The sequence below is a fragment of the Ctenopharyngodon idella genome, chromosome 7, assembly GCF_019924925.1.
Source record: "Ctenopharyngodon idella isolate HZGC_01 chromosome 7, HZGC01, whole genome shotgun sequence".
Lineage (NCBI taxonomy): Eukaryota > Metazoa > Chordata > Actinopteri > Cypriniformes > Xenocyprididae > Ctenopharyngodon > Ctenopharyngodon idella.
The window spans coordinates 46,012,499-46,037,831 of NC_067226.1; the positions used below are offsets into that span (position 1 = coordinate 46,012,499).

At 35.6% G+C, this 25,333-nt stretch overlaps 1 long non-coding RNA gene across 1 annotated transcript; it reads left to right on the forward strand.

Moving 5' to 3' along the window:
* Positions 1 to 5,771: 5,771 nt before the first annotated feature.
* Positions 5,772 to 14,422, forward strand: LOC127516627 (uncharacterized). The gene is made up of 7 exons (XR_007931040.1): positions 5,772 to 5,946; positions 9,406 to 9,588; positions 10,110 to 10,223; positions 10,444 to 10,500; positions 10,592 to 10,702; positions 13,821 to 13,937; positions 14,026 to 14,422. It is a non-coding gene; the product is annotated as an uncharacterized LOC127516627 (long non-coding RNA).
* The last annotated feature ends 10,911 nt before the right edge of the window (positions 14,423 to 25,333 follow it).

Here is a 25,333-nt window from a genome sequence, read left to right on the forward strand (position 1 = left end):
GTAAAGTATCTTACTTTTAACAACATTCTATTTGTTTTTGTGTTACGTCCTTCAACCCCTAGACGCCAAGTATATAGGGGGATGTAGCAGAGGGCTAGATAATTGCTCATAGCTAGTTGATTATTTCATTGTATTTTTATTGTTGGTTGCAGTTCAGGCTGTTCTAACTTACCATAAAATGATGCATCTGTTAAACGGGTCGCAATGAGCAGTGTTGGGGAAAGTTATGCATTACAATATTGTGTTATTTCCGCTATTTGTGCTATTTTTGGCAAATATAAAGGCCCTTTTACACCAAAAATTAAAATGAATAAGCCTCAGGCTGAAGGAAATGTATATTTACGCCTGTACAGCAGAGGGCGCAGCTCAAACAAACCGAATTCTGGATTAAAAACGAGATTGCATTTCACTGTTTAAAATTCATTTTGAGGAATACTGAATGTTTTCGTGCAAGTGAGATGAGTAAATGCATTTTCACATTTAGTCTAGAACTACAATAACCGTTATGTTCACACAGCGCACACAACACCTCTGCACTTTATTTCTCTCAACATGGGGACAGGAAAGCTGTCAGTGAATAAATGTGAAAAAGTAACTTGCCTTACTTATTTGAAAAAGTAACTTAGATGTTTTGTTGTAAATGGAAAAAGTAATGCATTATTTTACTAGTTACTTGACAAAGTAATCTGACTATGTAACTCAAGTTACTTGTAATGCGTTATCGCCAACACTGTCAAAAATATCTGTCATTCTCTATCTGTTGCATTCAAAATGATTTCTATAGCAGTGCAGAGAACTGCCTGCCAAGGTTTGCTGTTTCTACAGACTTTTTGATGCCCAGCATGATTTTATGATCGTTCACACATAACAGGACAATTAGATCCTGCTGAAGTCAAAATGCCCAAAGATGGGTGTCAAAAACCATACACAAAGTTTATAACTTTTCACATAATCTGTCAAATCCTATTACCCTCCACTGTAACATGCAATAAATAGAGATACCCCAGGCCAGCTAATACTTCCTGCTTTCACAGAGGGGGGTAAAAACGCTGTCAAGTCAGCTCTCCAGGCTTATTATGTAAGGCCAAATCTGTTTTGTGTATTTGTTCCACTAAAATGACAATGTGATTCTTCAAGCCAACTCTGAATGTCACAAGAAAGACATACTTCATCACAACCGTTGAACAAAGAGGAACTAAATAACATTTAAATGCCAGGCAGCACCATTGCTGATGCGAACGGGTTTTGTAAAACATTAATTGCTGTCTGTAGCAATCTCTGATTTTTGTAATTACATGGTATTCTGTGTTACATAAAGAGTAAACTGGATGCAATTTAACAGAATTTTCCACATCCTAAATGATTTATTATCTTCCCTATGTGACTTTAAGATTTAGTCACGAACACAATATGGCTTAATCAACCATCTGTCTTGATTCATGTGGCTCTGGAAATGCTGGTTTATGGTGTGTCAAGTTAATGAGACTCAGCAAAAGCAGAGAACTTATACATAAAAGGGATGAGAGTGACAGCTACTGTGTATAGAGAGATACGATCAGGATAACAGAGCCATCAACATGTAGTTAGAGGCCCTTCTTCAATACTTACTAATTTTTGAGAGTCGATTGGCCTGAAGAGAGTTGATCTTGACACACGCTTCAGAGCTGCTGGATCAAAGGAATGACCACAGGTCCAGGGAGACACTGATCTCAAATGAAAGAACAAGGCTAAAGATGTTGAGGGGTTGTTTACCAGAAACTTGATCAGTTCTCCGAAATAAAAGATGTCAAATGATGCCACTGATACCATTTTTCTCTTTTTATTCACACTACCGGTCAAAAGTTTGGAATAGTTACAATTTTTTTAAAAGACGTAGTCTCACCAAGGCTGCATTTATTTGATCAAAAATATAGTAAACAGTAATAGTGCAAAATTTTATTACAATTTAAAAGAATATTTCTTTTCTTTTTTTTAATAAATAATATTCATTTGATGGCAAAGCTGAATTTTCAGCAGCATTACTCCAGTCTAAGTGTCACATGATCCTTCAGAAATTATTATCAGTGTTGAAACAGTGGCTTAAAGGGGTCATGAATTGAGAAATGAACTTGTCCTTGAGCTTTAGATATGCAAGAGGTCATCTATCCTGTAAATTTCAGAACAGAAAACTTCCTTGTTAGTCCAATAAAAGCTTTTATTGCCACTAGGCCCAGCAAACAACTCGTCCTGTAATGTGCCTATCTATAGATAGTTGAAACGCCGCCTCCACAGAAGAAATCAACGCCTACTTCATCATTGAGAAGAGCGCTACAGGACTAAAAACATCAATACCTTTCAAAGGATCCCAATGCTAGGAATATGATTATTTATTTTCAACAATGTGAATGTCTCAGTTGAGCTTTATTTACTTGGGCTTTTTTAGACTTTTACGATATGGACTTGACAGTAATGCGACAACATGTAAGTAACTGTGTTAATTCTAATGCCTGATCTGATATGTAATGATTCATGTACAGTCAGATGTTCTTTGTCTGTGTCAGTAAATCAAACCAGTGACTAAACAGTCAACTTCGCATTGTTTCTCTTAGTAGGATGAAAATAATTATTTAAATGGTGATTAAATTTAAGAACGCTCCCTTTACAATCGCTGGAGCTGTCAATCAAACAGCGCAAGTTTATCAGTGACTGAGTTCTGGACTCTTTTGCCAAAACTCCCTTTTTTATTAAATGAATCTCTTATTTACATCATATTTGCACTGTTAGTCATGATGAAAGCATTTGCTAGTGTGCAGAAATTTAGCTGCAATGACGAGATCACTGCTTTCATGCGCTCAACAACATCTGTCTGTGATCGGCTACGATGTTCATCACTGCAACCTTTCATGCCACAATCTAAATGTAATGCTATAGATCTAAATGTAAAGCTATAATCAGCACTTTTCATGATTAGTTACCTTGAGAGCTGTAATAGTAAAAACATGCTAAAAGTTTTCGAGAGAGTAATACTTAGCTATTTCATATGGAAAGATGTCAGCCAATCACAGCAGTGGGCGTCTACACTGAAGTCTCACAGCAGACACGCCCCTTAAAACAGAGCGTTCAAATCAGAGGCCTAAAATCAGGGTAGGAAAAAAAAGCCTTTTATTTCTAAATTATGACAATTTTTGATGTAAAAAGCATAATAACATTATAAGTGCACCCCAGAAACTTTATAAAACAATGCAGTTCATGACCCCTTTAATATTTTTTGTGGGAATCGTGATAAACACTACCTGTCACAAGTGTGGTTGCAGCAGGGATAAAGCAGAATCGGACTTCCACAAAAGACGGGTTTATTCAACAAAGGATCAAAACATCAACTAAACACACTTCGCAAACTATACAGACAATAACAAGAATGGACAAGGAGTGCAGGGAAGTGAGTCCAATATAAAGGAAGTGCAAACGACGAAGACCAGGTGCAGGGAATCCGGGGAGAGCGGGAGAGATGATGAGGAAGTGAGTGCAAGTGTGGAACAGGGAGGATCATGGGAGATGGAGTCCAGGGGAGATGTGAACTGTAACACTACCATTCAAAAATATTGTATGTACATTACTTACAGTAAAGACATTTGTATTGTTACAATAGATTTCTACAAATAAAATGTCACAATAATGTTTTGTTATGCTAATTTAGAAGAGTTTCTGTTAATGTGGGTTTTTAGAGAGTTACCATCGTGGTGACAAGTGGTGCGGCTTGGTTTGAGAGCAAGGATGGTAAATGCTTTATATTGCTGCACTCATTCAGTAAATACTATGCTATTGTTAACATGTTAGTAAATTAGCCTTTTTTTGAATTAGCTCGTTATAGAAAGCTAAGTTTACACTGATAAAAATGTTCATTTTGAGGTTACATGAAATTTTAAGTTAAATGTATGGATTAGTGTACTTAGTCAAGTTAAGAACAATTAAAATGTATGAGTTCAAAATAAAAATATGCCAGTTCTTTAAAAAGTAAAGCATTACAATGCGTTACTTCCTAAAAAAGTAACTAATTGCATTACTTAGTTACTTTTTATGGAAAGTAATGTGATTGACTGTTTTTCAATCAAAAACAAAAAACAAAACAAAAGTTGTAAAATTGTAAAGGCAAATGTAAAGGCCCTTTCACACCAAAAGTGAAATGAATATAAGCCGGGCTGAAGGAAATGCAAATTCACGGCTGTACAGAACAGCAGCTCAAACAATCCTTTCAAGCAAATGCAGGAGAAGAAAGTTCAACAATCTTACTTTAGCAATAAAAAAAAAAAAATTAAAAAATGAAACACAATTCTGTTGTTTGAACTGGATGAACTACACACATTTTTGCTTCTTTGATCATTGAAGGTTAGCAGCAAAGACATTGGTTAATAAACTGAGATTAAATATATTTATTTGTTTATATTTATTTGTTTTTATTCATATTGAGGAATCTGTTTTTGTGCAAATAAGATGAGCAAATGCTAGCCATGAGACATGCTTTATCAAGGGCTTCAAAATAACTCGTAATATATAGTTAATAACGCATATAGTTTAATGCTGCTTGCTCTTACAGATACTTGTGCTGTTTAATGCGTTTGATATGTGGTAATTAGTGCATAACTTACATTTCACAGGTATATTCGCCATCTGTAAATGTTAGAAAGTCTACACAGTTTCCAGGTTAGGAAACAATTGACCTCACACTATTAACAGCGGCCAATGAGCTTGCTGCTCAAACATTCAAATATTTGGCATTGTTTGCTGTTAGCAGTCTGCAGCGTGCTTTCAGAACCCTCCTCCTTCCCCAGCTCCACTTGTATAGATCTGCTATGGGGATTAATTCATGTATGTTACATGTGCAGCAGCAGCAGCATGTCTTACATGCTCACAGCAATGTCTGTGAATGTATTGGCATGTATTGCTAATGGTTCTTATTACTATTAATGTTGGAAACAGCTTTTGCTGTTTAATATTTTTGTGGAAACTGTGATAAATTTTAGTAGGATTTTTTGCTGAATAGAAAGTTCAAAAGAACAGCATTTCTGTCATGACAACTCTCAGGATATTGATATGATAATTGCGATTGGCATGGTAATGGATATGACAATGTTAATGTATTTGGTCTTGGCGGAATAGATCTGCTACGCTGCTGCTGCAGAGCAAGTATTAGCACCAATTATTGATAATAACTGAGTACCAAATAATATAATTAAAATTACACTGTATTTTTTTTTCTTCTTCAAAATTTACTAAATATATATAATGAGCAAGTACATCATGAATCCATCTTCCAATCCGGGTTTTTGTCTTATCCTCAATCACTATGGTATGTCTAATAAGTGTTTAAAATCAAAATATTATTTTAGAACGAGCAGGACATCAACCACTGGGGAGTAGCGCAGTACCTGCATGACTCATCATATACATAAACAGAGGGAAGTAGCGTAATATCATTCAGGTATAAATTCCTTTTTAATTAATCATTCAATTGTTTAATTATGGTTTATACATGTTAGTTTCCATGACAGAGTTCAAGATAAATCTTTTCATTACTACTGGAGCTGCCAGTTTGCTAAGTTTCAAATGATTATTAAACAGCAAGAACAAACTATGCAAAAGCACTCAGAGTCCGTATTTGTTCACTTGTTTTCATTCATTCCTTCAAGTGGACTATATTAGTGGACTGATGTAGGGAATAGTGAATGAGGGTATAGGAAACGATTTCAAACACAGCCCCCTACAGTCATCTACTTTCATTCTCTTAACTTCCTTCTCACATGAGTGTGCGGCTTGCTGGTGACTTCGGACAGACAACATTCCTCTTTCAATTTTTGGGAAATAAAAAGGGGTGTCACTGTCGAGAAAGAGAAAAACAAGTTTTGTATTACAAAGAGTACAAAGAGTGTGAAACTTCGCTGGGCTGTACCTGACTTGATCACGTACAAGGTGAGTTTAACACTGTCTTTCTCATATGATCTGTAAAACTTACACACTATTGTAAATGTAGATAAAGAATAATACTTGTGTCATGGTGAAATCAGGTAAAAAGTGTGACAATATAATAACATTATTTAAATATATCAACATTAGTAAATGCATTGTGCATTTACATTTTACATTTTAAATACATTTTAATTAAGAAAGGTTAATAAATGCTGTAAAAAAATATATTGCTTATTGTTAGTTTATGTTAGTTAATGCATTAACAAATGAGACCTTATTGTAACTGAAACATTTTATTTGAATATTTAAAGTGTCTTGTACGTGTGTGTGTGTGTGTGTGTGTATGTATATATATATATATATATATATATATATATATATATATATATATATATATACAGGGCTGGAAATGGCTGAGATTTACCGGGGGGACTCTATATGGGAAGATTTTTTTTTTTTTTTTTTTTTTTTTACTTTCAATGACTTTTCAGATGTATTTAAATATAAAATATTATATAATTATATAATATGCTAGCATTAAACAGGCCTATTTCATGTTTCCTCCAAACAATATTTTCATAATTGTCAAGCAGACACATGAAAGGTCAATGAGCAACATTTATCAACTGTGTGTGGCACAAACATGTTCATTCAACAGAATCTCTGCTTGGAGAAAATTACCTGTTTGATTTTTGGCCAAATTAAAGATACAGTTTCTATGAAGTTGCATATGTGGTGCATACTGAATTGAACAGGTCACAAACATTTTAAATACACTTGTCCTCAGGTTAAAGAAAAGTGATGTTTATCATTTTATAAAAACTTTTTGTTTTGAGGATGTTACCATAGACATAGTTTTTTAAAACATTGCTACCTGAACATGCAGTTCTATTCTAATATTCACTGAAATAATTTCAACTGCTGATTCTGATGCAATCTTTATTTGAAGTATCAAGTTACTTTCAAAGGTGATTTACTCTATTTTGTTCACTTCTGTTTGGGATGGGGGACGGGTTGTTTCCCTCGGTTGCGAGGAGTTTGCTCCCTCGTGAGGTTTATTGATTTGTTTGTTGCTTTATTTTTTCAAAATGGTCCACACATGCAAAGTTGGTTGATAACACAACTGCAATAAAGTAACAGATAGTTAACAATTACTTATTTACAAAGTGCCATGGGAAGTCAAACTATCTTTACTTAAAATGTTCTTATAGCCTACTGAACATGTTTATTCTTGAAATACAGCCAGGTTTTTCCTAATGGGCATATCTGTCATATTAGCAGAACACATTTTACACATGAGGAAAACTAATGTTTAACCAATAATTCAAGAAGATCCATGATTCTAACTTGTACTTGGCCAATGAAAAAGTAGTTCTTGTAATTGTTTAACATAGCATTTGTTACAATAAGGATGTAATTAAAGCTAGACCACTGATGGCTCCTCATTGCATGCTTAGGGCAATGTTAACTTTTTTCTCTCTTTTTTTAAATCTGTTCCCTTAATAGATTATATATTATAAATTCTTCAACAAGTTAGTTAAAATGTACCACAATAAATACAACAGAACGTGATAAATTCTAGGAAAAGTGGTCATGAGAAGTTTAAAAAGCTTGCAAGATCATCATCATGTTTTCCCCTCTTTTCATCAGTCTTTTTAGTGACTGTCTTTAGATCATGTTTGACTTTCTCTATAGCGTTTTACTACATTCTCAATAGAATTCAAATGGGTTTCACATTTTATCATAGGAATGGCTTGCGCAAATCTTATCACACTTTTGGAGCGCGCTGGTGAACGCGCCTGCGGTGATTCGCGCGCGGCGCGCCACTCATGCTTATGAAAGCTCCGAACGCGCGATTTATACAATTAATTAACAGCCTGATTCTATGTTTCGGTGTGGTGGTTAGAGTACCGGCAACATGTGAGAAGTGGCGGTACGCAAGACAAAGCGTGGGTACGCTACAGATTAAAATATAGAAGTGCCGGTGCGTTCCGGCCCACTTCGAGCAACGAGTAAGATCGCGTGGGTGTTTGAATCCATTGCGATCTTTTTTATGATTAATCATGCAATTTTATTGCGCTATGTTTTTGCGCTGAATCGGTTTCGTTTTCGTAGGATATTGAGTGAATAAATACAGAAATCCCTTCATTTCTATAAAAAAAAAAATCGAACCAATTTGAACTGGAACACCGTCCACCCTCGAAATTCCCCCCTGCGTTACCCCCCATTTCCACCCCTGTATATATACATACATACATATATATAAACACACACACACACACACGTTTTTGATAAAGTTTACCCTCTTTGACTTATAGCCATTAAACTGAATTTATGAAGCAAACTGTCTGTTGAAACTATGGACACTTTGCACTATGGACAAAGTAAAGTTAGTTAAATCTCTGTTAAACTGCCTCAGTAACACCAGGCTAGGCAGGATACAGGCAGTAAGGCAGAGGGTAGTGGCTCAGTACAGTACTTCTAATGAATGGCACCAAGAAACGGCAAATAATCTAAAAAAAAACTAAGAGACCTAAACCAGAAATTCAGGAACAGACTGACCGTGTAACAGCCTCTTGTCATCATTGGTTACCTTTTACTTATAGGGTCATTACATGTCAAAATCAACCAAATTTCAGAAACTTCCCCGACTCAGATTTTTGATCTCAAAAATTTTGATCAAAAATTGAAGGAAGACAAACATTAAATGAAGAAGAAAGCCAAAATATTAAATGTCACAGATGTATATTTACTGAGTAATCCACTATTTTGTAGAAAATGACCTGACCTGAGATTTGGAGCCAAAATGACTCTAGAAAGATGTCAGCATCATTATTTTATTTGTACACAGAGATTGGTAGGTCTATTAGTACAATCTGTTGAATTCAGCAATCGTTGCATTCAAAAATGGGAAAAAACACTTAAACACTAAGTTTTCATGCCTGTAACTCAAGAAGTATTAAATATATCTTAATATCCTTTTATATTCTGGTTCTTAACAAACTTTTCTTTTAGTATCTTAATTTTTAAGACCCAACATGGTTCATTTCCAGAGATATGTGGATCTCAATGTGGCTCCATGAGTAAATTATTTTCAGAGTTCAAAAACCAAATGTGGGTCACTTTACATAGCTGGTACTTTTTTTCCTTTAAAGAGGAACATCTAAAGTCATTTTTACCCCCCTGTGATCTGACTCTGAAAACTGTCATTTTGATCCCTTTTGACGAGTTGACACGAAATGACCCTATAACATTATAAAATTTAATTCCTTGAATATATATTTTTTCAGTTATGAATGTATGCTTGTTCAGATATTCCATCATGAAGTACACTAAACTGTAATTCACTGGTTTAGTCTGTTGACTGTTTATATGTCCCCACCAATGTTAAAATCAACCCTACCCTTGCCTGTAATGATACATTTATCTGGGCATTAAACTCTCTCTTTTCTTTCTACTCAGATTTGCAGGATGTCTCTGACAATGTCTCATGATGAAGGGGTGACAGTGATCACCACCAGCTCAAATCCCAACAGCAAATGGCCGATACTGTGTCAGATCCTGGGCATTCTATGTTACAGTCCAGTGTGTGCCGTATCACAGCATGTGAAAGCCAAGATGACGGGCGTTTATACAGCGCTTGGGGTGAGATAGACACTGAAACAGACATGAGACATTACAACTAAAGGCTGAAACACACTTCACTACCTGTGCATTTGTTGCGTGTCTTCTAGCAATGAGACATATGTTTCTGCGTGAATATGCTGAAAGTCTGGTAGTGTGTGATCTTACAATGATTTAAAGTAAATTTTTTTAAAACTTTTCAGGTTAGAATTTAGAAATACTGAACCAAGCCATGATTAACTAAAAATCTTGCTTCTGTCTTCTTTTCACAAAGCTTTCTTATGGCTTCAAAGCAACTGTGTGTAAATATCAGTTTCAAAATCATTCTGTTACACTGACTTCTAATAAGGCAAATGACTTCTGTTTCTTCTTCTCGTGAGTGAATTGAGCTGCAGGCACACTTGATTTTGAGATATTGTAATGAAGGGGATATAATGTGATTGAACTATTGTTCAATGTAATGCAATAAAAAGTAATGTTGTAAATGTTGAGATTTGTCACAATACACTGCTGTGTAAATGACATGCTCTCTTGTTCCATAGATTGTGCAGATTGTAGTAGGAATCCTCAATATCGTGACCTGGAGTATATTTTTACGCTTTGGGATAGGCGGTCACATTATGGTGTTTGAAGTTCCATTCTGGTTTGGGGGTGTGGTAAGAATTAAGCCTCATTCTGCTTATTCTTTAATTTGTAAAATGAGTGAGTCTATTCACAAAGTTAATCTGAATTAATAATCAGGGTGTTGTTGATATGAAGTTCACATTTTGATTATTTTCAGAATGATGTGAAGTTGGCTGATTTTCAATACTCTAATTCATCTTGTCTGAACATTTGATGAGCAAATTTGAAGCATTTCTTTGCTTTTCCTTATAGTTCCTTGTGGTTGGAATCGTGTCTGTTGCTGCAGCTCAGTTTCCCAGTACTTTTCATGTAAGTCGTTACAGTTACATTCAGTAGTTTACATTCAAACATTTCTGGTTTAGTGAGTTAAAGATGTTATCTTGTATTTTGTGTGTTCCAGCTGCTCATCGCTGTGGTGCTGAACATAGTCAGCTCTGTTCTGGCTGTGATAGGACTTGTACTGTATTCATGTGAATTGGGTATAGTTCTGTACAGTGACTATAGGAATGAGGTAATTATTCTTTTTTTTCTTTAAAAGGTTTAGGACAAGGGTCTCAAATTAATGACCAATGAGGCACTTTTTAAATAATTTCTATTTATTTTTCAAAAATAATTTCAAATCAAGTTGATTCATTTCAGTTCACTTTTGAATGAAGTGTTTGCTTTTGCAAGATATGTATGACATTTTGCATGTTGCGTGCATGTTTTGTGGTTTTGTGTGTAGAGTTTTGAGAAATGGAGCCATAGTTTCAGAAATTGTGTGTAAGAAATTTTAAAAAACTGTAACAGGACAGTTATTGTAGGGGTAGGTTTATCAACTGAAAATGGCATCGTACTATGTCTAATCTTTAAACAGCATTATGATAAAAATGGAACACTATGGCAACAGATTTCTTACCTGTACGTGACAGCATTTTCCTTCGGAAGGGTTGGGCAGAACTGATGGAATGGCAGTTTCTTTGAGGTTTTACCCTCTGGCCTAAAACACTGTGTTCGCTGTAATTTTTTATTTTGACTACAAACATGGAGGTTTTTCAGATTTTTCATTGCAGCGTTCTCTCCGTATTTATGATTCTCTGCAGCCTTTAGCCAATGTCTAAACTGCGGTGGATTCTTCACTGGAAACCGAAAATACAAACCCGATTCCAAAAAAGTTGGGACACTGTACAAATTGTGAATAAAAAAGGAATGCAATAATTTACAAATCTCACAAACTTATATTTTATTGACAATAGAATATAGATAACATATCAAATGTTGAAAGTGAGACATTTTGAAATGTCATGCCAAATATTGGCTCATTTTGGATTTCATGAGAGCTACACATTCCAAAAAAGTTGGGACAGGTAGCAATAAGAGGCCGGAAAAGTTAAATGTACATATGAGGAACAGGTGGAGGACCAATTTGCAACTTATTAGGTCAATTGGCAATATGATTGGGTATAAAAAGAGCCTCTTAGAGTGGCAGTGTCTCTCAGAAGTCAAGATGGGCAGAGGATCACCAATTCCCCCAATGCTGTGGCGAAAAATAGTGGAGCAATATCAGAAAGGAGTTTCTCAGAGAAAAACTGCAAAGAGTTTGAAGTTATCATCATCTACAGTGCATAATATCATCCAAAGATTCAGAAAATCTGGAACAATCTCTGTGCGTAAGGGTCAAGGCTGGAAAACCATACCGGATGCCCGTGATCTTTGGGCCCTTAGACGGCACTGCATCACATACAGGAATGCTACTGTAATGGAAATCACAACATGGACTCAGGAATACTTCCAGAAAACATTGTCGGTGAACACAATCCACCGTGCCATTCACCGTTGCCGGCTAAAACTCAAAAAAGAAGCCATATCTAAACATGATCCAGAAGCGCAGGTGTTTTCTCTGGGCCAAGGCTCATTTAAAATGGACTGTGGCAAAGTGGAAAACTGTTCTGTGGTCAGACGAATCAAAATTTGAAGTTCTTTTTGGAAAACTGGGACGCCATGTCATCCAGACTAAAGAAGACAAGGACAACCCAAGTTGTTATCAGCGCTCAGTTCAGAAGCCTGCATCTCTGATGGTATGGGGTTGCATGAGTGCGTGTGGCATGGGCAGCTTACACATCTGGAAAGGCACCATCAATGCTGAAAGGTATATCCAAGTTCTAGAATAACACATGCTCCCATCCAGACGTCGTCTCTTTCAGGGAAGACCTTGCATTTTCCAACATGACAATGCCAGTCCACATACTGCATCAATTACAACATCATGGCTGCGTAGAAGAAGGATCCGGGTACTGAAATGGCCAGCCTGCAGTCCAGATCTTTCACCCGTAGAAAACATTTGGCTCATCACAAAGAGGAAGATGCGACAAAGAAGACCTAAGACAGTTGAGCAACTAGAAGCCTGTATTAGACAAGAATGGGACAACATTCCTATTCCTAAACTTGAGCAACTTGTCTCCTCAGCCCCCAGACGTTTGCAGACTGTTATAAAAAGAAGAGGGGATGCCACACAGTGGTAAACATGGCCTTGTCCCAACTTTTTTGAGATGTGTTGATGCCATGAAATTTAAAATCAACTTATTTTTCCCTTAAAATGATATATTTTCTCAGTTTAAACATTTGATATGTCATCTATGTTGTATTCTGAATAAAATATTGAAATTTGAAACTTCCACATCATTGCATTCCTTTTTTATTCACAATTTGTACAGTGTCCCAACTTTTTTGGAATCGGGTTTGTAACTCACTCCCACTAAACGTTTACTCTTTGAATTCTTGTGCCCGGGAAAAATACTAGTCAACACAATTATGACTAAAAAGTTTGCTAAGAAGTATTTCCTACTAAAACAAGTTGGTATATGACTCTGGTAAGCGTATCCATAGCAGACTGGGAGTGGCCTTTGGTGGCAACATGCCCAGTGCATTATGGGTGTTGAAGTTTTCCTAACTATTTAGCAAAAGGGAAGACAACAGCATTTTTTCTCTGCTTTCACTAGTCAGGATGCACCAATTTCAAAAATGTTTCACCTTTCTACTGTATAGTTTATTGAAAGCTCATTTTGGCAGCGGTGAAGTACCCTTTAAACAGGTAATGCTAGCTTGTAAATGTTTGAGTCATTCAGTCATATAAGTATAAACTAAGATTTGTATCATTATAACTCATTAAAATATCAATGGTAAAAATGATAATAGATACAAAAATTAAATAAAACAATAATATTTATATTTTTCATATGTATTTTCCTGTGTTTAGTAATTCTGAATGGATCCATATACTATGTATATGCAGTCAGGTCAAGGCAGCTGGTATAGTGATCTTTGGCATATTCATTCATATTCATTTTGAATATTCAATTATGATTTTTTTTACAATTGAAAATTATGTTCTGGAATGTTTTTCATGTGCGCTTTGGTGTGCACTGTAGTTGTGAATTATATGGATTATATCATTTGGTTATCGGGTGTCCCTTTGAAGTCTCCAAGTGTCTTTTTTTAGAGAGACACCTAAACTTACCTTGAAAAAGCTTGTATAAAATACAGTTTTGTGAGAATCTTCCTCAAATTCTCATCTTAATATTTTTCTCATCTTAATAATTTGCTGTCAGATTGCTTTTATTCCATGACACATTGATCTTTTCCATCTCTAGATGATCCATGAAGCACTGGATGTCACTATGATCATCTTTTCAGCCCTTCAGATTTGTGTGACCCTCAGGTTCTCTGTCTTGACTGTGAACTTGGTCGAAACGAATCTAAGTGCAAAGGTGCAGTATTAAAACAGACCAGCTACAGTGATCATGGTGATTTCAGAAAGCTGATCAGTGTACTAATGTTTCTTTTTTGGTTTTGCAGTCTGTGGAGGACCCTTACATTTACAAGCCACTTAAAGAAGATGTCATTGTCAGTCATGTATGTTAGAGAGACCATAAAAAATGAAATATATTATGTTAATTGAAATAGTATTGTTATGTACAAGTACAATTTATTCTCACTTGTGAAATATCAAATCTCCTCTGTCTTCAGCACCACAATCATCATGTTAATTGTTTATTCTTGCTGTTTATTATTTTATTTTTTTCCTTTACCTTAAACTTTTGTTACATTTTACAAAATATGGTACTTTTGTAATGTTCAGTTGCGTTTTCATGGACTTTTAGTTTGTACGTCCCCTGAGCCTTAGTTCCTGTTAACTTTTTTCCCCATATCCAGTTTGTTTCTATAAACTAAAAGGTTTTTTTTAGTTCAATATAAATTGATGTTCCATTTTCATGATTTTTACACAGTTTCCAGGTTAGGAAACCATTTACCTCACACTATTAGCATACAAACTATAATATAATGTTTTACATGTCCATATAACATACTATTTCTATCATGACAACTCTCTGAATAATGTTACAAAAGATTTCTCTTTTAAATAAATGCTGTTCTATTGAGCAAAAATTCAGCAAAAAAAAAATTCTCATAAAATTTTTAATGGTTTCCACAAAAAATATTAAACATCAAAATCTGTTTCCAACATTAATAGTAATAGTAACCATTAGGCTATAAATAACTGAGCACCAATTATTGATAACTGAGTACCAAATCATCATATCAGAATGATTTCTGAAGGATCATGTGACACTGAAGAATGGAGTAATGATGCTGAAAATCAGCTTCATAATAATATACTATACATAATAATATATGATATAATATACATAAGAAAAGGTACACTATGTACACTTTTTTTTTTTTTTTTTTTTTTTTTTCAAAATTAACTAAATTTATATAATGAACAAGTAATTAATAATTTTATAATTGTTGATAATAATAATTTGTTACATTTATATAGCGCTGGGTACTCAAAGCTCTTTACACATGGAAGGGGGAATCTCCTCAACCACCACCAATGTGCAGCACCCACCTGGATGATGCGACGGCAGCCATATTGCGCCAGAACACCCACCACACACCAGCTTATTGGTGGAGACAAAGAATATACACTAACAAGAAGCGACACTTAATAGAACGTTCCATTGAAACACCGGCGCCCAGCAGCTGCCCTACGTTTCCGCCATTTTGGGGTGAAAGCGAGCCGGCTGTCCACTAGTTTCTATGGCAATATCAGCTGCTTTGTTAAAAAAAAAACAAAAAAAACGTACATTAAAGCTGAAATCCAACCTGAACGATGACAACACAGAATAAAATACTATCACTAGTGATCATCAAATCCTTTTTACAGTTTATTTTACACACTTTGTGTTTAATTCTTCCACTCTTTTGACAAAACCTTTGCTCTCTAGAAACCCAGTCAGTTTGGGTTAAAATTCTTTAAAAGGCTTATAAACACTGAATTATTACCAACATATGAAATTAAATGAAGGACATGCATCAGAAAAATTACATTTATTAATTATTAATTTACTATTAAGAAATGTGTAAAGTTGCTTAAAATGGAAATACTCAAAGTAGGCTAACTACATTACCTCAGATGGTTGAATGGTTCGATTCCACAACTGGTAAAATAAAACATATATAAGACAATACAACATTTACTGTGAGAGCCATACAATACTGGTGATTTAATTTAAAAAATTCTGATTTGGCAGTGAAATTCGCCGATTTTGGGTGTGTAAGACGTGAAGGATTCTATGGTCCAGTTAGTATTTTCAGCCCATAATGGCGGCCGCGCTACCGGAGCGCCCTCTAGTGGCTGTTACCCAAAAAGTATCAAAGTGTCGCCTCTTGGGTTCTAAGCTCTTTGGTGGAGAGGAGGCGGAGGGATGAAGCCAATCAGTATAGAGCAATTTAAGTATCGAGTCTTGCTACAGACAAAAGCTGTTTCCAACATTAATAGTAATAAGAACCATTAGCACCAATTATTGATAATAACTGAGTACCAAATAATATAATTAAAATTACACTGTCAAAATTTACTAAATATATATAATGAGCAAGTACATCATGAATCCATCTTCCAAACCGGGTTTTTGTCTTATCCTCAATCACTATGGTATGTCTAATAAGTGTTTAAAATCAAAATATTATTTTAGAACGAGCAGGACATCAACCACTGGGGAGTAGCGCAGTACCTGCATGACTCATCATAAACAGAGGGAAGTAGCGTAATATCATTCAGGTATAAATTCCTTTTTAATTAATCATTAAATTGTTTAATTATGGTTTATACATGTTAGTTTCCATGACAGAGTTCAAGATAAATCTTTTCATTACTACTGGAGCTGCCAGTTTGCTAAGTTTCAAATGATTATTAAACAGCAAGAACAAACTATGCAAAAGCACTCAGAGTCCGTATTTGTTCACTTGTTTTCATTCATTCCTTCAAGTGGACTATATTAGTGGACTGATGTAGGGAATAGTGAATGAGGGTATAGGAAACGATTTCAAACACAGCCCCCTACAGTCGTCTACTTTCATTCTCTTAACTTCCTTCTCACATGAGTGTGCGGCTTGCTGGTGACTTTGGAAAGACAACATTCCTCTTTCACTTTTTGGGAAATAAAAAGGGGCGTCACTGTCGAGAAAGAGAAAAACAAGTTTTGTATTACAAAGAGTACAAAGAGTGAAACTTCGCTGGACTATACCTGACTTGATCACGTACAAGGTGAGTTTAACACTGTCTTTCTCATATGATCTGTAAAACTTACACACTATTATAAATGTAGATAAAGAATAATACTTGTGTCATGGTGAAAAAAGATAAAAAGTGTGATTTTAATCTTAGCGAACTAATTTCAGCAAACAAATTGCAGGTGGAATTTTCAAACTTTTTTCTGCCTAAAAGTAACAATATATTAACATTAGTAAATGCATTGTGAACTACCATAACATTTTTATTAACATTTTTATTAAGAAAGGTTAATAAATGCTGTAAAAATATATTGCTCATTGTTAGTTTATGTTATGTTAGTTTATATTAATTAACGAATTAACAAATGAGACCTTATTGTTACTGAAACATTTTATTTGAATATTTAAAGTGTCTTGTGCGTATATATATATATATATACAGGTGCTGGTCATATAATTAGAATATCATCAAAAAGTTGATTTATTTCAGTAATTCCATTCAAAAAGTGAAACTTGTATATTATATTCATTCATTACACACAGACTGATATATTTCAACTGTTTATTTCTTTTAATTTTGATGATTATAACTGACAACTAAGGAAAATCCCAAATTCAGTATCTCAGAAAACTAGAATATTGTGAAAAGGTTCAATATTGAAGACACCTGGTGCCACACTCTAATCAGCAAATTAACTCAAAACACCTGCAGAGGCCTTTAAATGGTCTCTCAGTCTAGTTCTGTAGGCTACACAATCATGGGGAAGACTGCTGACTTGACAGTTGTCCAAAAGACGACCATTGACACCTTGCACAATGAGGGCAAGACACAAAAGGTCATTGCAAAAGAGGCTGGCTGTTCACAGAGCTCTGTGTCCAAGCACATTAATAGAGAGGCGAAGGGAAGGAAAAGATGTGGTAGAAAAAAAGTGTACAAGCAATAGGGATAACTGCACCCTGGAGAGGATTGTGAAACAAAACCCATTAAAAAATGTGGGGGAGATTCACAAAGAGTGGACTGCAGCTGGAGTCAGTGCTTCAAGAACCACTACGCACAGACGTATGCAAGACATGGGTTTCAGCTGTCGCATTCCTTGTGTCAAGCCACTCTTGAACAACAGACAGCGTCAGAAGCGTCTCGCCTGGGCTAAAGACAAAAAGGACTGGACTGCTGTTGAGTGGTCCAAAGTTATGTTCTCTGATGAAAGTAAATTTTGCATTTCCTTTGGAAATCAGGGTCCCAGAGTCTGGAGGAAGAGAGGAGAGGCACACAATCCATGTTGCTTGAGGTCCAGTGTAAAGTTTCCACAGTCAGTGATGGTTTGGGGTGCCATGTCATCTGCTGGTGTTGGTCCACTGTGTTTTCTGAGGTCCAAGGTCAACGCAGCCTTATACCAGGAAGTTTTAGAGCACTTCATGCTTCCTGCTGCTGACCAGCTTTATGGAGATGCAGATTTCATTTTCCAACAGGACTTGGCACCTGCACACAGTGCCAAAGCTACCAGTACCTGGTTTAAGGACCATGGTATCCCTGTTCTTAATTGGCCAGCAAACTCGCCTGACCTTAATCCCATAGAAAATCTATGGGGTATTGTGAAGAGGAAGATGCGATATGCCAGACCCAACAATGCAGAAGAGCTGAAGGCCACTATCAGAGCAACCTGGGCTCTTATAACACCTGAGCAGTGCCACAGACTGATCAACTCCATGCCACGCCGTATTGCTGCAGTAATTCTAAGTATTGAGTGCTGTACATGCTCATACTTTTCATGTTCATACTTTTCAGTTGGCCAAGATTTCTAAAAATCCTTTCTTTGTATTGGTCTTAAGTAATATTCTAATTTTCTGAGATACTGAATTTGGGATTTTCCTTAGTTGTCAGTTATAATCATCAAAATTAAAAGAAATAAATATTTGAAATATATCAGTCTGTGTGTAATGAATGAATATAATATACAAGTTTCACTTTTTGAATGGAATTAGTGAAATAAATCAACTTTTTGATGATATTCTAATTATATGATCAGCACCTGTATATATAGCCGTTAAACTGAATTTATGAAGCAAACTGTTTGTTGAAACTATAGACACTTTGCACTATGGACAAAGTAAAGTTAGTTAAAGGGTTAGTTCACCCAAAAATGAAAATTCTGTCAATAATTACTCACCCTCATGCCGTTCCACACCCGTAAGACCTTCGTAAATCTTCGGAACACAAATTGAGATATTTTTGTTGAAATCCGATGGCTCCATGATGCCTGCATAGGGAGCAATGACATTTCCTTTCTCAAGATCCATAAAGGTACTAAAAACATATTTAAAAAAGTTCATGTGAGTACAGTGGTTCAATATTAATATTATAAAGCGACGAGAATATTTTTGGTGCGCCAAAAAAAACAAAATAACGACTTATTTAGTGATGGCGATTTCAAAACAGTGCTTCAGGAAGCTTCGGAGCGTTATGAATCAGCGTGTCGAATCAGCGGTTTGGAGCGCCAAAGTCACGTGATTTCAACAGTTTGGCATTTTGACACGCGATCCGAATCATGATTCGACACGCTGATTCATAACGCTCCGAAGCTTCCTGAAGCAGTGTTTTGAAATCGGCCATCACTAAATAAGTCGTTATTTTGTTTTTTTTGGCGCACCAAAAATATTCTCGTCGCTTTATAATATTAATATTGAACCACTGTACTCACATGAACTGATTTAAATATGTTTTTAGTACATTAATGGATCTTGAGAGAGGAAATGTCATTGCTGGCTATAGAGGCCTCACTGAGCCATCGGATTTCAACAAAAATATCTTAATTTGTGTTCCTAAGATGAACGAAGGTCTTATGGGTGTGGAACGACACAAGGGTGAGTAATTAATGACATTATTTTCATTTTTGGGTGAACTAACCCTTTAAATCTCTGTTAAACTGCCTCAGTAACACCAGGCTAGGCAGGATACAGGCAGTAAGGCAGAGGGTAGTGGCTCAGTACAGTACTTCTAATGAATGGCACCAAGAAACGGCAAATAATCTAAAAAAAAAAAACTAAGAGACCAAAACCAGAAATTCAGGAACAGACTGACCGTGTAACAGCCTCTTGTCATCATTGGTTACCTTTTACTTATAGGGTCATTACATGTCAAAATCAACCAAATTTCAGAAACTTCCCTGACTCAGATTTTTGATTTTGTTAAAAAAAAAATTGAAGGAAGACAAACATTAAATGAAGAAGAAAGTCAAAATATTAAATGTCACAGATGTATATTTACTGAGTAATTTACTATTTTGTAGAAAATGACCATTTGGAGCCAAAATGACTTTAGAAAGATCATCATTATTTTATTTGTACACAGAGATTGGTAGGTCTATTAGTACAATCTGTTGACTTCAGCAATCGTTGCATTCAAAAATGGGGAAAAACACTTAAGCATTAAGTTTTCAAGCCTGTAACTCAAGAAGTATTAAAGATATCTTAATATCCTTTTATATTCTGGTTCTTAACAAACTTTTCTTTTAGTATCTTAATTTTTAAGACCCAACATGGTTCATTTCCAGAGATATGTGGATCTCAATGTGGCTCCATGAGTAAATTATTTTCAGTTTAAAAACCAAATGTGGGTCACTTTGCTTAGCTGGTACTCTTTTTTTTTTTTTTTTAAAAAAAAGAGGAACACCTGAAAAACAAATAATGGTAACACTTTACAATAAGGTTCATTAGCTAACATTAGTTAACTACATCAGTGAACATGAACTAATAATGAACTGCACTTCTACAGCATTTATTAATCTTTGTTAATGTTAATTTCAACATTTACTAATACATTATTAAAATCTTGTTAACATTAGTTAATGCACTGTGAACTAACATGAGCAAACAATGAACAACTGTACTTTCATTAACTAACGTTAACGAAGATTAGTAAATGCAGTAACAAATGTACTGCTCATGGTTAGTTCGTGTTAGTTAATACATTAACTAATGTTTAACTAATGAACCTTATTGTAAAGTGTTACCCAAATAATGCTGAAACTAGATATGTACCTTGTTTTTTTCCATCAACACAACTCCTTTGTCATGCGCATCTATCCAACCAACGTTGACACTGTTACCTTTCTAAAGTCATTTTTACCACCCTGTAAATATACATCTGTGACATTTAATATTTTAGCTTTCTTTTTCATTTACGTATTTCTTTCACTAAAAAAAATTTATCAAAATAAAAAATGATTGAATATATAATATATATTGAATATATATTTTTTCAGTTATGAATGTATGCTTGTTCAGATATTCCATCATGAAGTACACTAAACTGTAATTCACTGGTTTAGTCTGTTGACTGTTTATATGTCCCCACCAATGTTAAAATCAAACCTACCCTTGCCTGTAATGATACATTTATCTGGCTATTAAACTCTCTCTTTTCTTTCTACTCAGATTTGCAGGATGTCTCTGACAATGTCTCAGAGTGAGGGGGTGACAGTGATCACCATCAGCTCAAATCCCAACAGCAAATGGCCGATACTGTGTCAGATCCTGGGCACTCTGTGTAACAGTCCAGTGTGTGGCATATCAGAGCCGGTGAAAATGAAGAAGATGGGAGTCTATACAGCGCTTGGGGTGAGATAGACACTGAAACAGACATGAGACATTACAACTAAAGGCTGAAATACATTACACAACTTCAGGCTAGATTTTTGAAGTTGACAGAGTTTGCATAAAATCGTGTATGATGGTGACCAGATTTTTTAGCTTCATACTATAGCTGTTTTCACCATCGGCTGAACGGTTCTAAAGGCCCGTTCACACCAAGAATGATAACGAAAAAGATATAGTTCTAAAAATCGTACTAAATATAAAAGAACAGTCCACATCAAAACTAACGATAAAGATATAGAGGAACGATATCGTTGGGATCACTTTCAGAATTATATTTTTTCCAGCTGTCGAATGATAAAACTCGGACAGCCAATCAGAATCCATTCGAATTTAAGGGCTCGCGCATTTAAAATGGTGGAACGCATTGCGGAAAAGTTAATCACAGAGGTCCAGAAAAATCCACCACTGTTTGACAATCAAACCCCCTTTTCAAGGATACTTTAAAGAAAATGGATATATGGAAAACAATTGGTCATACCCTCGGAATAAATGGTGAGAAGTATTAACGGATTATACCAGGCTTGCAAACATTGTAACATTGTCTTGCTTCCTTTGAGGTTGCGGTGAAAAAGACTAGGGGCACTTACAAACACCCAGCGCAATGCAACATGTTTTTTCAGCCCGACGCAGTTATCATTTTCACATCGTGCGCCACATTGTTTAAACAGCAAATACACTCGCGCCCATCTGTTCGCCCATGGGCGTGCTGGTCTGAAAACGAGGTGTTCAGGTGCATTGTTAGCGTGTTGCCATTTTGAGGAACTGAAAACCACTGCGCCATTGACCAACAAAAACCTGGTCTAAAGTTAATGCTGCGGTAATTTTTTGTTATTTAAATAGCGCTTTAGAAATATGCGCCCATAGGCGGGTGCACAACGCGCTTAAACTCTGCTTGTTACACACACAGGGACGCGCAGCAGCACACAAACATTTTTAAATATTAAAAATAAAAGGATTCCTTTTTGTCGCTTAGTCTTTCCACTTGCAAATTCTGCCATGTATATAGCGAATTCGACATGGTGCAAGCGCAACTGGCTTTTAAAGGGAATGGGAGATAACACTCCGATTGGTTTATTGCACGTTACGCCCAAAACACACCCATTACTCATTAAGAGACTAGATACAGCCCTTTTAGACCATTTTTTCCGTCGTTAAACTAGCAAAAGTGGAATCAGACATGCACCTGCGTCATACGTCCATGCACTTAGATTGTTAAAATAGGGTGCCAGGTGTTGTTTTTATTCCACTATATTGACTTCGTCAGCTAAATTCTCTGTTAGATTAGATCGATTACACTAGCTAGATTCACTCGAAACATAGCCTGCTGAGGACATCTGCTGGTTAAAGCCGTGTAAATGCAACAAGAACAGCAAAAACATGTCCAATGTTGTACAGTACACACTGAATAGAAACCGCAGCACATGAGCTTAGAGTAAACAGGCCGTTATCGTTCGTTGGTGTGGACACAAATATAGTTATCGTCATAGTTATTGTTCTTTGTGTGAACAGGACTTTAGAAGGGTAAGGAACGGTTCCAGCTATATTGAACTTGGTTCACTGGTATAATGCGTGTAGACGTCGCCACTCAGAATTGGTCACTTGTCTGTTGCCTGGCTGCCAGTTTCTCTGTAGCTGTCTAAGCGCATTATTTGAGCAAAGTTAATGCAAGTTATTAATAAAATTAAAAAAAACATCCTCCATAACACGGTCACTATTTATATCTCATATCATCTGTAAACTCTTGCAAGGCACTGACTGACGCATTTGTATTACAATCTGTTATCAGCCCCAGAATGGAAAATAAAACCATATCAGTACCGGCTGGGCCGGATCAGCACGGAATGGAACGGTTAAGCAACAAAAACGGTTTGGCCCAATGGTGGAAAAGCGACTTATGATTCCATCCAGTTGGAGGATATCAAACACGTTTGATATTTTGAGCCAATTTTAGAACACACTTTGTTTTCATTTGTCATACATCTTCTAGCAACGAGGCGCATGTTTCTGCGTGAGTTTGTTAGTAGAGTGTGATCCTAAGTCGTTTAGTGTTTGATGCCGAGTTTTGCTCTGTAACCTTTTACAAACTGGTATATTATAAGTGTATGGTGCCTAGTGTTTTAAAATATCTTCAGATTTTAAGTCGTGTAGTGTATTCCAGCCTTGACTATTCATTATATGACGATTAACTGATTGAAATATTTGAATCAGATAAATGTGAGTAAAGTAAATTTTTAAGTTCTTAAAATGACATAGAACATAGATTCTATATTTCAACACTGAACACAATTTTCACACACTTTATGGACTTCATATTATATATATTAAAAAGATGGGGGGTTTTTTTTGTTTCTTTTTTTTTTTGCTGACTTATTTACATTTGTACAATTGGTGTTTTCATTCTTGGATAAAATTTCATACTTATTGAGCTTCAATGATAATTTAAAGACTATTTTTAAACATGGGATTTGATGCAAGAACACTAGACTTTGAGACATTGCAATGAAGTGATTATTGTGTAATAATCATATAATGTGATTATTGGGAAATGCAATGCAGATTTTGAGTTTCATCACAATACAAAGTGCCTAATAAATGACATGTTCTCTCATTCCATAGATTGTGCAGATTATAGTAGGAATCCTCAATATCATGACCGGGAGTATATTTTTAAGCTTTGGGATACACGATTACATTATGATGTCTGATGTTCCATTCTGGTTTGGGGGTGTGGTAAGAATTATGCCTCATTCTGCTTATTCTTTTGTTTGTAATTTGTAAATTGAATGAGTCCATTCACAAAGTTAATCTGAATTAATAATCAGAATGTTGTTGACATGAAGTTCACATTTTGATTATTTTCAGAATGATGTGAAGTTGGCTGATTTTAATACTCTAATTCACCTTGTCTGAACTTTCGATGGGCAAATTTGAAGCATTCCTTTGCGTTTCCTTTATAGTTCCTTGTGGTTGGAATCGTGTCTGTTGCTGCAGCTCAGTTTCCCAGTTATTATCTGGTAGGTCTTTAATAGTCACATATAGTATTTTATATTCAGACATCTCTGATTTGGAGAGGTTTTTTTAAGATGTCATCTCATTGTGATTTGTGTATTACAGTGTCTCATCGCTGTGGTGCTGAACAAAGTCAGTGCTCTCCTGGCTATGATAGGCCTAGCACTGTATTCATGGGACTTGATGAACTTCCATACTACTGCACTTCAGGACTATAATAACTATAAGAAGGTAATTGTTCTTTATTTTATTGAAAAGGTTTTTATAATGAATTTTTCTTTTTTTCAGTTATAATTTCAAGTCACACACAGACTCTGAAGTTTTAATAGTTTAAAGTCCCTCTCAGGCAAGTCATTTCACTCGGCAGCCATCTTTGAAACGCCTCTCGGGCAGTGATTTCAGTCATGCAAGTACAGCTCCTGTCTCTTTGATTGGGGGAAATGTCAAATTCTCCAAAGATGTTCACGCGATTAAATTTCATATTTGAAATCACCAATGAAATATGACAACAACTGTCCCATAAATTTTATTTCTAAATGCTCAAATGATAAAAAAACCTGCCAATGCGCATGAGCAGTCTTAAGTGCGAGTCTCAGAACACTGACTGTTTCTAAAGCAACTGGAGCTTCTAACGGCAGCTGCAGTGATGCAATGACTTTACCAATCAGCGATTGGCTTTTTATCTAGAAGGCGGGACTTATTCCGCCATATTGCGCGTTGCACTTTCTCCCATTCATGGAGTGCACTTTCTTTGTATATCTAAAGTCTTATACATAAATGTGGCCCAAAAATCAATTTTCATTTTCTATATGCTGGATTGGCAAGAGGGTGCTAAGGGGTCTTTGGAAAATATGAAAGATTTACAAAATGTATTTTTAGGGCTATCTAAATTAACATGAAAGATTGGGATATTCATTAA